Below are 15000 nucleotides of genomic sequence, written 5' to 3' on the forward strand. Positions count from 1 at the left end.
TTTTGTAAAATGAAGTAATTTATATAGCTTAAATATCAAGTCAGTCCAAATATGAAACTTTTGTCATCCATAGTTTTTTTTTTAATGTGTTCTGTGTTCTGTATAGATGATAGCAATAAATCCAAGACAACTCATGCTGAAATCTGAACTTTGTTTTATAGTGTATTAAGACTCAAGTTCAAAGGCAAAAAACGATTTACAATTATGTGCACATGACTAATTACACATCATTATTTACACTCTACTATGACACACCCTTTCACAGTTTCTATTATTTTACATCACTATTATTTACACACAATTATGTGCACATGACTAATTACACATCATTATTTACACTCTACTATGACACACCCTTTCACAGTTTCTATTATTTTACATCACTATTATTTACACACAATTATGTGCACATGACTAATTACACATCATTATTTACACTCTACTATGACACACCCTTTCACAGTTTCTATTATTTTACATCACTATTATTTACACACAATTATGTGCACATGACTAATTACACATCATTATTTACACTCTACTATGACACACCCTTTCACAGTTTCTATTATTTTACATCACTATTATTTACACACAATTATGTGCACATAACTAATTACACATCATTATTTACACTCTACTATGACACACCCTTTCACAGTTTCTATTATTTTACATCCCTATTCACACGGCTATTATTTACACAAGATTATGTGCACATTACTAATTACACACCATTATTTACACTCTCCTATTCATTTCCCCTTCTCAGCCAGCCATCTCAACCTCTCTGCCTCATAAAAGGCTGAACCCTTGAAGTCCCCCCAGATCAGCTCCTTCTCCATGCCTTGGTCCTGATATAGGGAGAACACCTTAGCAGGACAGTAGACATACTTCCCTGCCACTCCTGGGAATCCTGTGTGGACATGAGGGCTATCAGGGCCTTGTTTCAAGACACGGTGGCAGAACCTGCACAGCCGCCCCTGTGGTGGCACATCTGCTGCCTTCCTTTTGGCCTTCTGGCCCTGCACTTTTTGCTGCGTTGCAGCAAGCTCCCGCTCAAAAAATGGGGTGTCCATGAAGTCCACCAATTCCATCCTGGGGTTTGTAAGTCCCTCTGCCCCATATTTTTGGTGGACTTTGGTTGAGCAGTAAAAGTACCTGGATGGCCCATTTTGGTAAAAAAAATGAATGGATGAGCCATCGTTTTCAAACCGGGACTTGGGCTGGCCACAGGAAAGACAGGTTTTTGTTTTCTTCTTTTGTCCTCTGGCTTGTTGCTGTTGCTGTTGCTGCTGCTGTCTTTGCAGAATGTCACTCACCATTCTCTCAATCGTTTCCTCTGTCAGTGGCGATGCCTTGGCTGGAGGATTCACAGTGGCAGGTGAGAGGGTGGTTACAGGCACAGTGACAGTGTCACTGTTCTCAGTCAAGCGCTGCCACAGCTGTTGGGTTTCCAGCAGCTTTTCTGGACTGACATTAAGTGAGGAGCTGGTGTTCTGCAGCTTGGCCAGATATTTTATATATCTGCAGATGTGCAGCCGTGTTGTCGGGTGTAGGAGGGAGTTTGGGTCAGTGATGGAACTGTGGACCATGGCTGCATACTCATGGTCCACAAGCCTCAGCATGTCCTTCTGTCCATGGTACGTGGTGAGCAGACCATCAATGGCCACTTTCATAGGGCTAGTCCACCTGGTGTGGTCGAGCACAAAGACCCGGCCTCCAGTTTTAACAGGCCCGGTGCGGGCACTCCGAGGAGAGGCAGCCATTGGAAGGGTCGGTGTGTATGGCACAGCTGAGAAATAAATTGGATACAGTTTATTGTTAGTAAATACAGTGTATAGTTTGTTTTTGAAAACCACACATGGATGTCTGTACGTGTAAATATGTGTACAATTCAAAATGTTCCTTTCAGAATCAGAATTTGTTTTATTTGCTATGTAAGTTCACAAAACAAGGCATTTACTGTAGCAGGAAGGTGCATACAAAAAACATATACGTATCTTGAAAAAAAAACTTTAATGTTTAAATTAAAGTCTAATACTAAAGAACTGAACAATCTAAAATTACCTGTATTGTCCTGGGGTTCCTCTGAACTCTCACGCTTAGGATTCAGTGCAGCAGGGGGGAGAGGCGCAGGACAATGAAAGAGCGCTATGGAGGGCTCGCTGGAGGACTGTAGTGAGGACTGGGTGTTTGCAGTCGTAGGGGGACAGGGCTGAGCGGGGCCAGGGGTTCTGTATTTGTCCCAGTCGATAGGTACCGGACGACAGCCAGGTTCCAGGTATTTCAACCCAAACATTTCTCCAGTGTCCCTGTTTGAGGCGTACAAGGCTTTGTACTTGGGCTGGCCTGTCACCCTTACAGAGGCTGCATTCAGCTCCATCATGAGCACAGGGTCAAACATCGCTGGAAGGAGGACATCAGGCTGTTTCAGGTCCACCAGCCTCTCAAAGTTCCAGCGTGCCACTCCAGTCATACCCTGGGCCTGGAACAGCTCAGGGGAGACACGGTTGCCAGTCACCCATTGGGCCTGGTGAAAGTGGTAGCCTTCCTGCTGGGAAGTGCCTCGGACTGGGATCCAGATGGGCACTCTGGCTCCCTCCCCCTGGACATGATTCAGCTGTAAGGTTCCCCCATACCTGTACATGATCCCGTCTTTCAGCTCTGGGTCACTGAGGCAGCCCCTCAGTATGTGGACCCGCTGGATCCTCCAGGTCTTCAACATTGTTGGCTTGAAGAGCGGGACATTGTCTGGGTCCTTGGACATTTGGAAGTGCTGAAGAACCTCCTCTATCCTGGTCACCAGCTCCTGAGGCTGAGGGATCTTGGTCCTGCAGTGATCCCGGATGTGCTGCTTGGTGGGGTTTGGAGGCACAATGCCACAGAAAGTGTATGCAACTTTCAGCCTCTGCAGATCTTCCTGGTCGACCACAAGGAAGGCAGCGGAGAGGAACTGGCAGAAGGAACTGTACAGGGAATGATGCTCAGACACACACTCCCTGCAAAAACGCCTCATGCAGTGAAACAGGTCCAGCTTCATTTCTATGTCCGGGTTGAATTTTGACCTTGAGGCACAGGTGTTGGACAGCTCCCCTGCAGTGACCTCTGCCAACACAGCCTCTGTGGTCTTCCAAGCATCCCACACTAGATGTTCACCAGGGTGGGAGTCTGGAATCCTGAATGCTGCACAGCAGTCCCTACACAATTACCAAAATGGAAGAAAACTAAATGAGAAATATGCAAATATATGGGCTACATTTACAACAGAAATGTAGTTACATTCACATTATATGATTTACATGTCTTATGAATTGTGTGCTATATAATAGCCATACCTGTCCACCCAGTGGTACTTGGCCATGTCCAGTCCAGCAGCAGTGTAGCGGTTGGCCAGACCTTCATACATTGGCTCCAAGGAGCGCTCAGCCTCTGACTGCACCATCACCCAGGAGAGGATCATCCAGTTCTCGTTCATGATGGCGTAGGATGACATGGCCCCTGAGGAGAGTGTAACCTTTCTGGCAATCTTGCGCGTGTGGTCAGATCTCAACACCTGCCCAAAGGTCCCCTGTAGGAGCTTGTTGATTGCTGGCTCCTGGCGTCGAAACTCCTGGAGCAAGCAGTCTGTCAGGTATTGTGCAGACACTGACACTCCACTCCAACCATCAGCGTCTTCATAACCTCCAAAAGGAGGCACCTGGTTGTGCCCCCTGATGAAGGCACTGATCGTTTTCTGGCCACCCAAGCCCACCTCTGTGTCCTGGACATTCTGCACACAGTGCAGGTAGGAGAGATGAGCTTGCTCATATTTTAGGTGCAGCATCTCCGTCACCTGTTTGGCCATGTCATTGGGTGATTTACCCGTGCGCCTCAGCTCATGCAACACCGTTTTGCAGATGGCCTTTTTGTAGGTTAGAAAGGCTGGCAGGATGTTAGTGAAGCGCTGCGGAAGTTTGTCCAACCACTGAGGGTTGTCAGCAAACCAGTACTTCCTGCAGGTCTTGCAGCACAGACGGGATGCAAAAATGTAATATTGGCCACTCATGCCAACAATGACACGAGGCCTCCCCACCCCCGCCGATGCTATCATCGGCTGCGGACAACCATGGAGACATGGGAGCACGTAATTGTTTCTTAGGCGCTCCATGATGTCATTCTCTGGTTTCCAGATGAAAAACGGATGGAGCTGGAAATATTTGGGGGAGGGCAGGTCAGAAGAGGTCTCAATAAGCTCTGGCTGAGGTGGGTAGCGCCACAAAGAGACCATCTTCATCAGATGGCGTACTGGGCGTGAACCTGGCCACAGCCCCAAAGCTTCCATCTCCGTCTTAATCCAGATCCGCTGCTGATTGGAGCAGGTCCAGCGACAGACATCCGAGTCATAGCTAGGGACACTATTGGATACTGCAGGAGAGGGTGCAGGCTGTTCACTGGATGCAGGGTCTACTGGAGGAGCAGGGTGTGACAGAGCTGTGAAAAAGCAAAAACCAGATTGAGATATTAACATTTAATCGGCCGTGAAAACATTCTGTTTCTCTTTTCTCTCAATAAGTGGCATGAAATGACAATGTTTTACTTTTCAGAAAACTAACTTGTTTATAGACAACAAAATAAGAGTTTGTGTCCATTGAAAATGAAAGGACATACTGTGTTCTGACAAAGTTGGTAGTGGGATCAAAGATTGACCCAAGGCAAGCAGCTGAGGAGGTACCGGTAGGCAGACCTTCACTGGAGCGGAGGAAGCTTGTGGAGATAAAATAACACAAACTTAAACATGAATGGGAGACACTTTCATAGCAAATAAATATGAGACATACATGTACAGATATCAACCTTGCAAAGGAGAAGCAGTTGTGGGGCAGTCAGTTGGTCTAGAGAGTGTAGCTGTTGGTTTGCTCCTCACTGTTAAGGAAAACGAAGTGTTATCATATGACCCCTCGACACAGTTTGGCGTGCCAATCTTATTTGTATGTGTAATTGGTAAGAGTCACTTCTGCCTTACTTGTTATCAACATAATAACAAAGCTATCCCTGCATTCTGATTAATAAATGCATTCTGATTAGTTAAAAAAATTAATACAAATGAAGATTTTTTTAATCAAATGGTATATAGATAGATTTGATATTCTTCTATAAAATCTAACTATATCAATTTGATATTTCAATGATAACAGGTAAAGCTCAGTGACAATACCAAAATAAAATAATAAATAGTCAAGGGTTTGGCATCTAGATTTCAAAGGAGAGAGAAACTGCAGTTTTCATGTAGGTAAGTAAAGAAGTCATAGTTAAATTACGTTTTTAATTTTAAATGAAAGTGTGCTACAGACTTTTTCATCCTTGTCCAATTGGCATGCCAAACCCTTGACACAGCTTTATAGAAAACATGCAGAGATAGAACTAATATAAACACTTACCCTCATCGCTGACATGTTACATCCTTAAGACAGTAGTAAGTAGAACAAAAGAACACAAGCATCAGAACAGGCCAGAACACGACCAAAATAATAAACAAGCATATTAAAACTCAGTTATGGTAGATAATTCTGCGGGTGACCAAATTATCCTCCAAAACTGATGGATGGTTAACCTCTAGCAGTGGATGAAGCCGATGTCCCAACTGCTTCTACTGCTGGTGAACCTGGACAGACAATGAGTACATTGCATTATGTTTAAATAATACATTTGAATTGATATGAAAGTGACTGAAATAAGTATGGACATGTTCCTTTAGTTAACTCACTCAGCTGGGTCCCAAACTTGGAAGAGGACAGACTCAGCATTGCCCTCTCCAAATCCTCATCATCCTCTATGACTAGGAAATAAAACAAAGGTCACATTACAATTTGTATGGAACAAATATGTAAACCGTTATGTAAGTGATGTATGTTACATGAACAGACCTGGAGGATGAGAGGCAGGGGTTGAGGTGGTATTGGAGTCGGCAACATTAAGGGGTTGAAGTGTGGATGCTGTCAGGGTCCTTTGCTTCATAAGGTACTGCTGCAGATTGTGCATTTTGCTGCGCTGCACGCACTTCTTTCCCATTATGAACGCTGCGTACCCATCGGCTCTACCGTTCCAAATCTCCCCCCAGGTGCTTTTAGCCCTGGAACCAAAGCCAACTAGGTTGTCATGGTCAGAAGCAACGGGTGCAGCGGGTCTTTTGACAGAGTACCTCCGGAGGTCCTCAATTTCCTGAAAGCCTTTGGTGTACTCCAGGAAGGACAGTAGGCTGTCTTTACTGTGGCCCGCTGGGTTGAACTGCCCGGCTGTCTGCTCCTGATCTACCTTGTTGATGAGGTACAAGGTGTAGCCTACATCATTCTCCAGCAGCCACCTGAAGGACTTTCCTTTGTATTTTCCAAACTGGAGGATGTATTCACCTAACACCTCCAGCCGGTCAGACACATCCCCCCCTCTCAGAAACACCTCTGTGTGGGCGTTGGTTTTCACCATGTCTTCCCTTTGAGGTGCAGACTTGTCCTGGGGGGAGGGGTTCTCTTTGATCCTCTGAGCTTCTTCAGAGGGGTCCTGTCTCAAATACCCAGACGGGCCTTTTCTGAAGGAGACTTGCATTTTTCCAGGGAAAAACTTCTTCATATTGATCTCTACAAAAGACAATGTGCATAGAGTGATAAAAATGATTTTATTTAGATTGTTTCAATTAAACAATATACTGTAATACTAAATCTGTTATTATTTATGCTGTTAAAAATTCTTCAACATTGCCCACTGTAGCCTACTCATGAAACGTGAGCTAGTTAGTCTAGTTATTAGAACAACTGTTATTGTAATTTATTTATGTATTCATTGGCCTCTGTATTGTAACATGACATGATCAAGCAACCTACAGTATCGTCCGTTTTAGCCGACTAGTTAATGGGACGCAACCGATCTAAATACAGTTTGAGTTTAGCCGACTACTGTTCCAATAACGTGAGCGAGTAAACCAGATACAGACAGTGTAAAATATGAAATATGAGCCGACTAGCTCTATTGTACTGTAGTTCAGACTACTGTACTGGTACAGTACGTGAGGTACTTAGCAAACTTTATAAATTGCCGACTACTGTTCCAATAACGTGAGCGAGTAAACCAGATACAGACAGTGTAAAATATGAAATATGAGCCGACTAGCTCTATTGTACTGTAGTTCAGACTACTGTACTGGTACAGTACGTGAGGTACTTAGCAAACTTTATAAATTGTACAATCGTTTTCTATATCCTACACTTAGTGACATCTCCAGGTAGAGTAGCTGGCATTAAAACAATAAGATTTACCTGTTTTTTCCGCTCGATGATGATGAAACTTCACATGCAATCGTTGATAAAAATATATTGCTGTCTTCTTTCGTTCGATGAAGTGAGGTAAACTGACTCACAGAAAGTTGCCTCTCTCTTTTTCTATGGGAGTCTATGGTAAAATCGGAACAGCGACAAAAAAAACTACCAGAGGCCGTTAGAATATTACATCCGTAGTGGTTTAGCACTACCATTGAGAATGAATGGGAAACGTTTTAGAGAATTTTAGCTAAAGAATTCTCGCCTGCCGCGCGGGAGGCCCGGGTTCGATTCCCAGCCAATGCATTACTCTTACGTGAACCGTCGTTGGCCTTGTTTTGACTTGATTCGTCCTGGTCGGCGCGTGTAAGCTTGTGAGCTACCACTGCGATGGACATCACAGTCCTCGTTAGTATAGTGGTCAGTATCCCCGCCTGTCACGCGGGAGACCAGGGTTCAATTCCCTGACGGGGAGAAGTTCTCTTTTTGCGAAGTGTGGTTCACCGTCATCTCACAGGACCTGATTTGAAGGACGTTTTTATGGTAACGCTATCAGGGGAAGTGGTTCGACACATCCCTTTAGCAATAACTGAATAATGCATGTTCTACAACGTTACACTTGCACAAATAAGCGGGACACGTGGAACAATCTGTCCAGCAGGGGCTGACTTCAACCACGCCCAGATCTGCCCACAGTTCTTCACAGGACGATGATTGGTGGTTCCAACCCCTGTGTCCTGAGAAGAAGGTTGAAACCAAGCAGCCACTGTCAAGGGCAGGTTTGGGGTCTCAGATAAAAAGCTCTGGTAGGTTCCACAGAGATTTGGACTCGGATTGGTGGATTCAGAGTCCAGACCGTTACACCATGGAACCCACGCCCTGAGACTTATGGAAAGACTCACGAAAGACACTGTGCATCTCTCTGGCTTTTAGTGCAAGTCGACATGTCCCACCCTCTCGCCGCCCGTCCTAGCGTGACGGCGAGACCGCGTTCGGTGGCGTGACGTCCCGCCCGACACAAAGCGCAGGCATTGGTGGTTCAGTGGTCTCAGGCTCTTGTAGGTTCCACCGAGATTTGAACTTGGATTGCTGGATTCAGAGTCCAGAGTGCTGACCGTTACACCATGGAACCCCCGCCTTGAGGCTTATGGAAAGACTCACAAAAGACACTGTGCATTTCTCTGGCTTTTAGTGCAAGTCGACATGTCCCACCCTCTCGCCGCCCGTCCTAGCGTGACGGCGAGACCGCGTTCGGTGGCGTGACGTCCCGCCCGGCACAAAGAGCAGGCATTGGTGGTTCAGTGGTAGAATTCCCGCCTGCCACGCGGGGGCCAGTTACGGATAGGTGTAACAGAAAAAACGGGATTTTACGTGTCTGTTTTTGTCATGCCGGAGACCAGGGTTCAATTCCCCAAAAGCTGATTTATTTTTAAGCCCTGGTATGTTTTTTGTACTAAGTTTTTGTAAAATGAAGTAATTTATATAGCTTAAATATCAAGTCAGTCCAAATATGAAACTTTTCATTTTACATCACTATTATTTACACACAATTATGTGCACATGACTAATTACACATCATTATTTACACTCTACTATGACACACCCTTTCACAGTTTCTATTATTTTACATCACTATTATTTACACACAATTATGTGCACATGACTAATTACACATCATTATTTACACTCTACTATGACACACCCTTTCACAGTTTCTATTATTTTACATCACTATTATTTACACACAATTATGTGCACATGACTAATTACACATCATTATTTACACTCTACTATGACACACCCTTTCACAGTTTCTATTATTTTACATCACTATTATTTACACACAATTATGTGCACATGACTAATTACACATCATTATTTACACTCTACTATGACACACCCTTTCACAGTTTCTATTATTTTACATCACTATTATTTACACACAATTATGTGCACATGACTAATTACACATCATTATTTACACTCTACTATGACACACCCTTTCACAGTTTCTATTATTTTACATCACTATTATTTACACACAATTATGTGCACATAACTAATTACACATCATTATTTACACTCTACAATGACACACCCTTTCACAGTTTCTATTATTTTACATCCCTATTCACACGGCTATTATTTACACAAGATTATGTGCACATTACTAATTACACACCATTATGTACACTCTCCTATTCATTTCCCCTTCTCAGCCAGCCATCTCAACCTCTCTGCCTCATAAAAGGCTGAACCCTTGAAGTCCCCCCAGATCAGCTCCTTCTCCATGCCTTGGTCCTGACATAGGGAGAACACCTTAGCAGGACAGTAGACATACTTCCCTGCCACTCCTGGGAATCCTGTGTGGACATGAGGGCTATCAGGGCCTTGTTTCAAGACACGGTGGCAGAACCTGCACAGCCGCCCCTGTGGTGGCACATCTGCTGCCTTCCTTTTGGCCTTCTGGCCCTGCACTTTTTGCTGCGTTGCAGCAAGCTCCCGCTCAAAAAATGGGGTGTCCATGAAGTCCACCAATTCCATCCTGGGGTTTGTAAGTCCCTCTGCCCCATATTTTTGGTGGACTTTGGTTGAGCAGTAAAAGTACCTGGATGGCCCATTTTGGTAAAAAAAATGAATGGATGAGCCATCGTTTTCAAACCGGGACTTGGGCTGGCCACAGGAAAGACAGGTTTTTGTTTTCTTCTTTTGTCCTCTGGCTTGTTGCTGTTGCTGTTGCTGCTGCTGTCTTTGCAGAATGTCACTCACCATTCTCTCAATCGTTTCCTCTGTCAGTGGCGATGCCTTGGCTGGAGGATTCACAGTGGCAGGTGAGAGGGTGGTTACAGGCACAGTGACAGTGTCACTGTTCTCAGTCAAGCGCTGCCACAGCTGTTGGGTTTCCAGCAGCTTTTCTGGACTGACATTAAGTGAGGAGCTGGTGTTCTGCAGCTTGGCCAGATATTTTATATATCTGCAGATGTGCAGCCGTGTTGTCGGGTGTAGGAGGGAGTTTGGGTCAGTGATGGAACTGTGGACCATGGCTGCATACTCATGGTCCACAAGCCTCAGCATGTCCTTCTGTCCATGGTACGTGGTGAGCAGACCATCAATGGCCACTTTCATAGGGCTAGTCCACCTGGTGTGGTCGAGCACAAAGACCCGGCCTCCAGTTTTAACAGGCCCGGTGCGGGCACTCCGAGGAGAGGCAGCCATTGGAAGGGTCGGTGTGTATGGCACAGCTGAGAAATAAATTGGATACAGTTTATTGTTAGTAAATACAGTGTATAGTTTGTTTTTGAAAACCACACATGGATGTCTGTACGTGTAAATATGTGTACAATTCAAAATGTTCCTTTCAGAATCAGAATTTGTTTTATTTGCTATGTAAGTTCACAAAACAAGGCATTTACTGTAGCAGGAAGGTGCATACAAAAAACATATACGTATCTTGAAAAAAAAACTTTAATGTTTAAATTAAAGTCTAATACTAAAGAACTGAACAATCTAAAATTACCTGTATTGTCCTGGGGTTCCTCTGAACTCTCACGCTTAGGATTCAGTGCAGCAGGGGGGAGAGGCGCAGGACAATGAAAGAGCGCTATGGAGGGCTCGCTGGAGGACTGTAGTGAGGACTGGGTGTTTGCAGTCGTAGGGGGACAGGGCTGAGCGGGGCCAGGGGTTCTGTATTTGTCCCAGTCGATAGGTACCGGACGACAGCCAGGTTCCAGGTATTTCAACCCAAACATTTCTCCAGTGTCCCTGTTTGAGGCGTACAAGGCTTTGTACTTGGGCTGGCCTGTCACCCTTACAGAGGCTGCATTCAGCTCCATCATGAGCACAGGGTCAAACATCGCTGGAAGGAGGACATCAGGCTGTTTCAGGTCCACCAGCCTCTCAAAGTTCCAGCGTGCCACTCCAGTCATACCCTGGGCCTGGAACAGCTCAGGGGAGACACGGTTGCCAGTCACCCATTGGGCCTGGTGAAAGTGGTAGCCTTCCTGCTGGGAAGTGCCTCGGACTGGGATCCAGATGGGCACTCTGGCTCCCTCCCCCTGGACATGATTCAGCTGTAAGGTTCCCCCATACCTGTACATGATCCCGTCTTTCAGCTCTGGGTCACTGAGGCAGCCCCTCAGTATGTGGACCCGCTGGATCCTCCAGGTCTTCAACATTGTTGGCTTGAAGAGCGGGACATTGTCTGGGTCCTTGGACATTTGGAAGTGCTGAAGAACCTCCTCTATCCTGGTCACCAGCTCCTGAGGCTGAGGGATCTTGGTCCTGCAGTGATCCCGGATGTGCTGCTTGGTGGGGTTTGGAGGCACAATGCCACAGAAAGTGTATGCAACTTTCAGCCTCTGCAGATCTTCCTGGTCGACCACAAGGAAGGCAGCGGAGAGGAACTGGCAGAAGGAACTGTACAGGGAATGATGCTCAGACACACACTCCCTGCAAAAACGCCTCATGCAGTGAAACAGGTCCAGCTTCATTTCTATGTCCGGGTTGAATTTTGACCTTGAGGCACAGGTGTTGGACAGCTCCCCTGCAGTGACCTCTGCCAACACAGCCTCTGTGGTCTTCCAAGCATCCCACACTAGATGTTCACCAGGGTGGGAGTCTGGAATCCTGAATGCTGCACAGCAGTCCCTACACAATTACCAAAATGGAAGAAAACTAAATGAGAAATATGCAAATATATGGGCTACATTTACAACAGAAATGTAGTTACATTCACATTATATGATTTACATGTCTTATGAATTGTGTGCTATATAATAGCCATACCTGTCCACCCAGTGGTACTTGGCCATGTCCAGTCCAGCAGCAGTGTAGCGGTTGGCCAGACCTTCATACATTGGCTCCAAGGAGCGCTCAGCCTCTGACTGCACCATCACCCAGGAGAGGATCATCCAGTTCTCGTTCATGATGGCGTAGGATGACATGGCCCCTGAGGAGAGTGTAACCTTTCTGGCAATCTTGCGCGTGTGGTCAGATCTCAACACCTGCCCAAAGGTCCCCTGTAGGAGCTTGTTGATTGCTGGCTCCTGGCGTCGAAACTCCTGGAGCAAGCAGTCTGTCAGGTATTGTGCAGACACTGACACTCCACTCCAACCATCAGCGTCTTCATAACCTCCAAAAGGAGGCACCTGGTTGTGCCCCCTGATGAAGGCACTGATCGTTTTCTGGCCACCCAAGCCCACCTCTGTGTCCTGGACATTCTGCACACAGTGCAGGTAGGAGAGATGAGCTTGCTCATATTTTAGGTGCAGCATCTCCGTCACCTGTTTGGCCATGTCATTGGGTGATTTACCCGTGCGCCTCAGCTCATGCAACACCGTTTTGCAGATGGCCTTTTTGTAGGTTAGAAAGGCTGGCAGGATGTTAGTGAAGCGCTGCGGAAGTTTGTCCAACCACTGAGGGTTGTCAGCAAACCAGTACTTCCTGCAGGTCTTGCAGCACAGACGGGATGCAAAAATGTAATATTGGCCACTCATGCCAACAATGACACGAGGCCTCCCCACCCCCGCCGATGCTATCATCGGCTGCGGACAACCATGGAGACATGGGAGCACGTAATTGTTTCTTAGGCGCTCCATGATGTCATTCTCTGGTTTCCAGATGAAAAACGGATGGAGCTGGAAATATTTGGGGGAGGGCAGGTCAGAAGAGGTCTCAATAAGCTCTGGCTGAGGTGGGTAGCGCCACAAAGAGACCATCTTCATCAGATGGCGTACTGGGCGTGAACCTGGCCACAGCCCCAAAGCTTCCATCTCCGTCTTAATCCAGATCCGCTGCTGATTGGAGCAGGTCCAGCGACAGACATCCGAGTCATAGCTAGGGACACTATTGGATACTGCAGGAGAGGGTGCAGGCTGTTCACTGGATGCAGGGTCTACTGGAGGAGCAGGGTGTGACAGAGCTGTGAAAAAGCAAAAACCAGATTGAGATATTAACATTTAATCGGCCGTGAAAACATTCTGTTTCTCTTTTCTCTCAATAAGTGGCATGAAATGACAATGTTTTACTTTTCAGAAAACTAACTTGTTTATAGACAACAAAATAAGAGTTTGTGTCCATTGAAAATGAAAGGACATACTGTGTTCTGACAAAGTTGGTAGTGGGATCAAAGATTGACCCAAGGCAAGCAGCTGAGGAGGTACCGGTAGGCAGACCTTCACTGGAGCGGAGGAAGCTTGTGGAGATAAAATAACACAAACTTAAACATGAATGGGAGACACTTTCATAGCAAATAAATATGAGACATACATGTACAGATATCAACCTTGCAAAGGAGAAGCAGTTGTGGGGCAGTCAGTTGGTCTAGAGAGTGTAGCTGTTGGTTTGCTCCTCACTGTTAAGGAAAACGAAGTGTTATCATATGACCCCTCGACACAGTTTGGCGTGCCAATCTTATTTGTATGTGTAATTGGTAAGAGTCACTTCTGCCTTACTTGTTATCAACATAATAACAAAGCTATCCCTGCATTCTGATTAATAAATGCATTCTGATTAGTTAAAAAAATTCATACAAATGAAGATTTTTTTAATCAAATGGTATATAGATAGATTTGATATTCTTCTATAAAATCTAACTATATCAATTTGATATTTCAATGATAACAGGTAAAGCTCAGTGACAATACCAAAATAAAATAATAAATAGTCAAGGGTTTGGCATCTAGATTTCAAAGGAGAGAGAAACTGCAGTTTTCATGTAGGTAAGTAAAGAAGTCATAGTTAAATTACGTTTTTAATTTTAAATGAAAGTGTGCTACAGACTTTTTCATCCTTGTCCAATTGGCATGCCAAACCCTTGACACAGCTTTATAGAAAACATGCAGAGATAGAACTAATATAAACACTTACCCTCATCGCTGACATGTTACATCCTTAAGACAGTAGTAAGTAGAACAAAAGAACACAAGCATCAGAACAGGCCAGAACACGACCAAAATAATAAACAAGCATATTAAAACTCAGTTATGGTAGATAATTCTGCGGGTGACCAAATTATCCTCCAAAACTGATGGATGGTTAACCTCTAGCAGTGGATGAAGCCGATGTCCCAACTGCTTCTACTGCTGGTGAACCTGGACAGACAATGAGTACATTGCATTATGTTTAAATAATACATTTGAATTGATATGAAAGTGACTGAAATAAGTATGGACATGTTCCTTTAGTTAACTCACTCAGCTGGGTCCCAAACTTGGAAGAGGACAGACTCAGCATTGCCCTCTCCAAATCCTCATCATCCTCTATGACTAGGAAATAAAACAAAGGTCACATTACAATTTGTATGGAACAAATATGTAAACCGTTATGTAAGTGATGTATGTTACATGAACAGACCTGGAGGATGAGAGGCAGGGGTTGAGGTGGTATTGGAGTCGGCAACATTAAGGGGTTGAAGTGTGGATGCTGTCAGGGTCCTTTGCTTCATAAGGTACTGCTGCAGATTGTGCATTTTGCTGCGCTGCACGCACTTCTTTCCCATTATGAACGCTGCGTACCCATCGGCTCTACCGTTCCAAATCTCCCCCCAGGTGCTTTTAGCCCTGGAACCAAAGCCAACTAGGTTGTCATGGTCAGAAGCAACGGGTGCAGCGGGTCTTTTGACAGAGTACCTCCGGAGGTCCTCAATTTCCTGAAAGCCTTTGGTGTACTCCAGGAAGGACAGTAGGCTGTCTTTACTGTGGCCCGCTGGGTT

General features: G+C 45.3%; 1 non-coding gene across 1 annotated transcript; it reads left to right on the top strand.

Moving 5' to 3' along the window:
• Nucleotides 1-7692: 7692 nt before the first annotated feature.
• trnad-guc lies at nt 7693-7764 on the top strand. The gene has a single exon. It is a non-coding gene; the product is annotated as a tRNA-Asp (tRNA).
• Nucleotides 7765-15000: the final 7236 nt, after the last annotated feature.

This window comes from Hypomesus transpacificus, unplaced genomic scaffold (genome assembly GCF_021917145.1).
Source record: "Hypomesus transpacificus isolate Combined female unplaced genomic scaffold, fHypTra1 scaffold_60, whole genome shotgun sequence".
NCBI lineage: Eukaryota > Metazoa > Chordata > Actinopteri > Osmeriformes > Osmeridae > Hypomesus > Hypomesus transpacificus.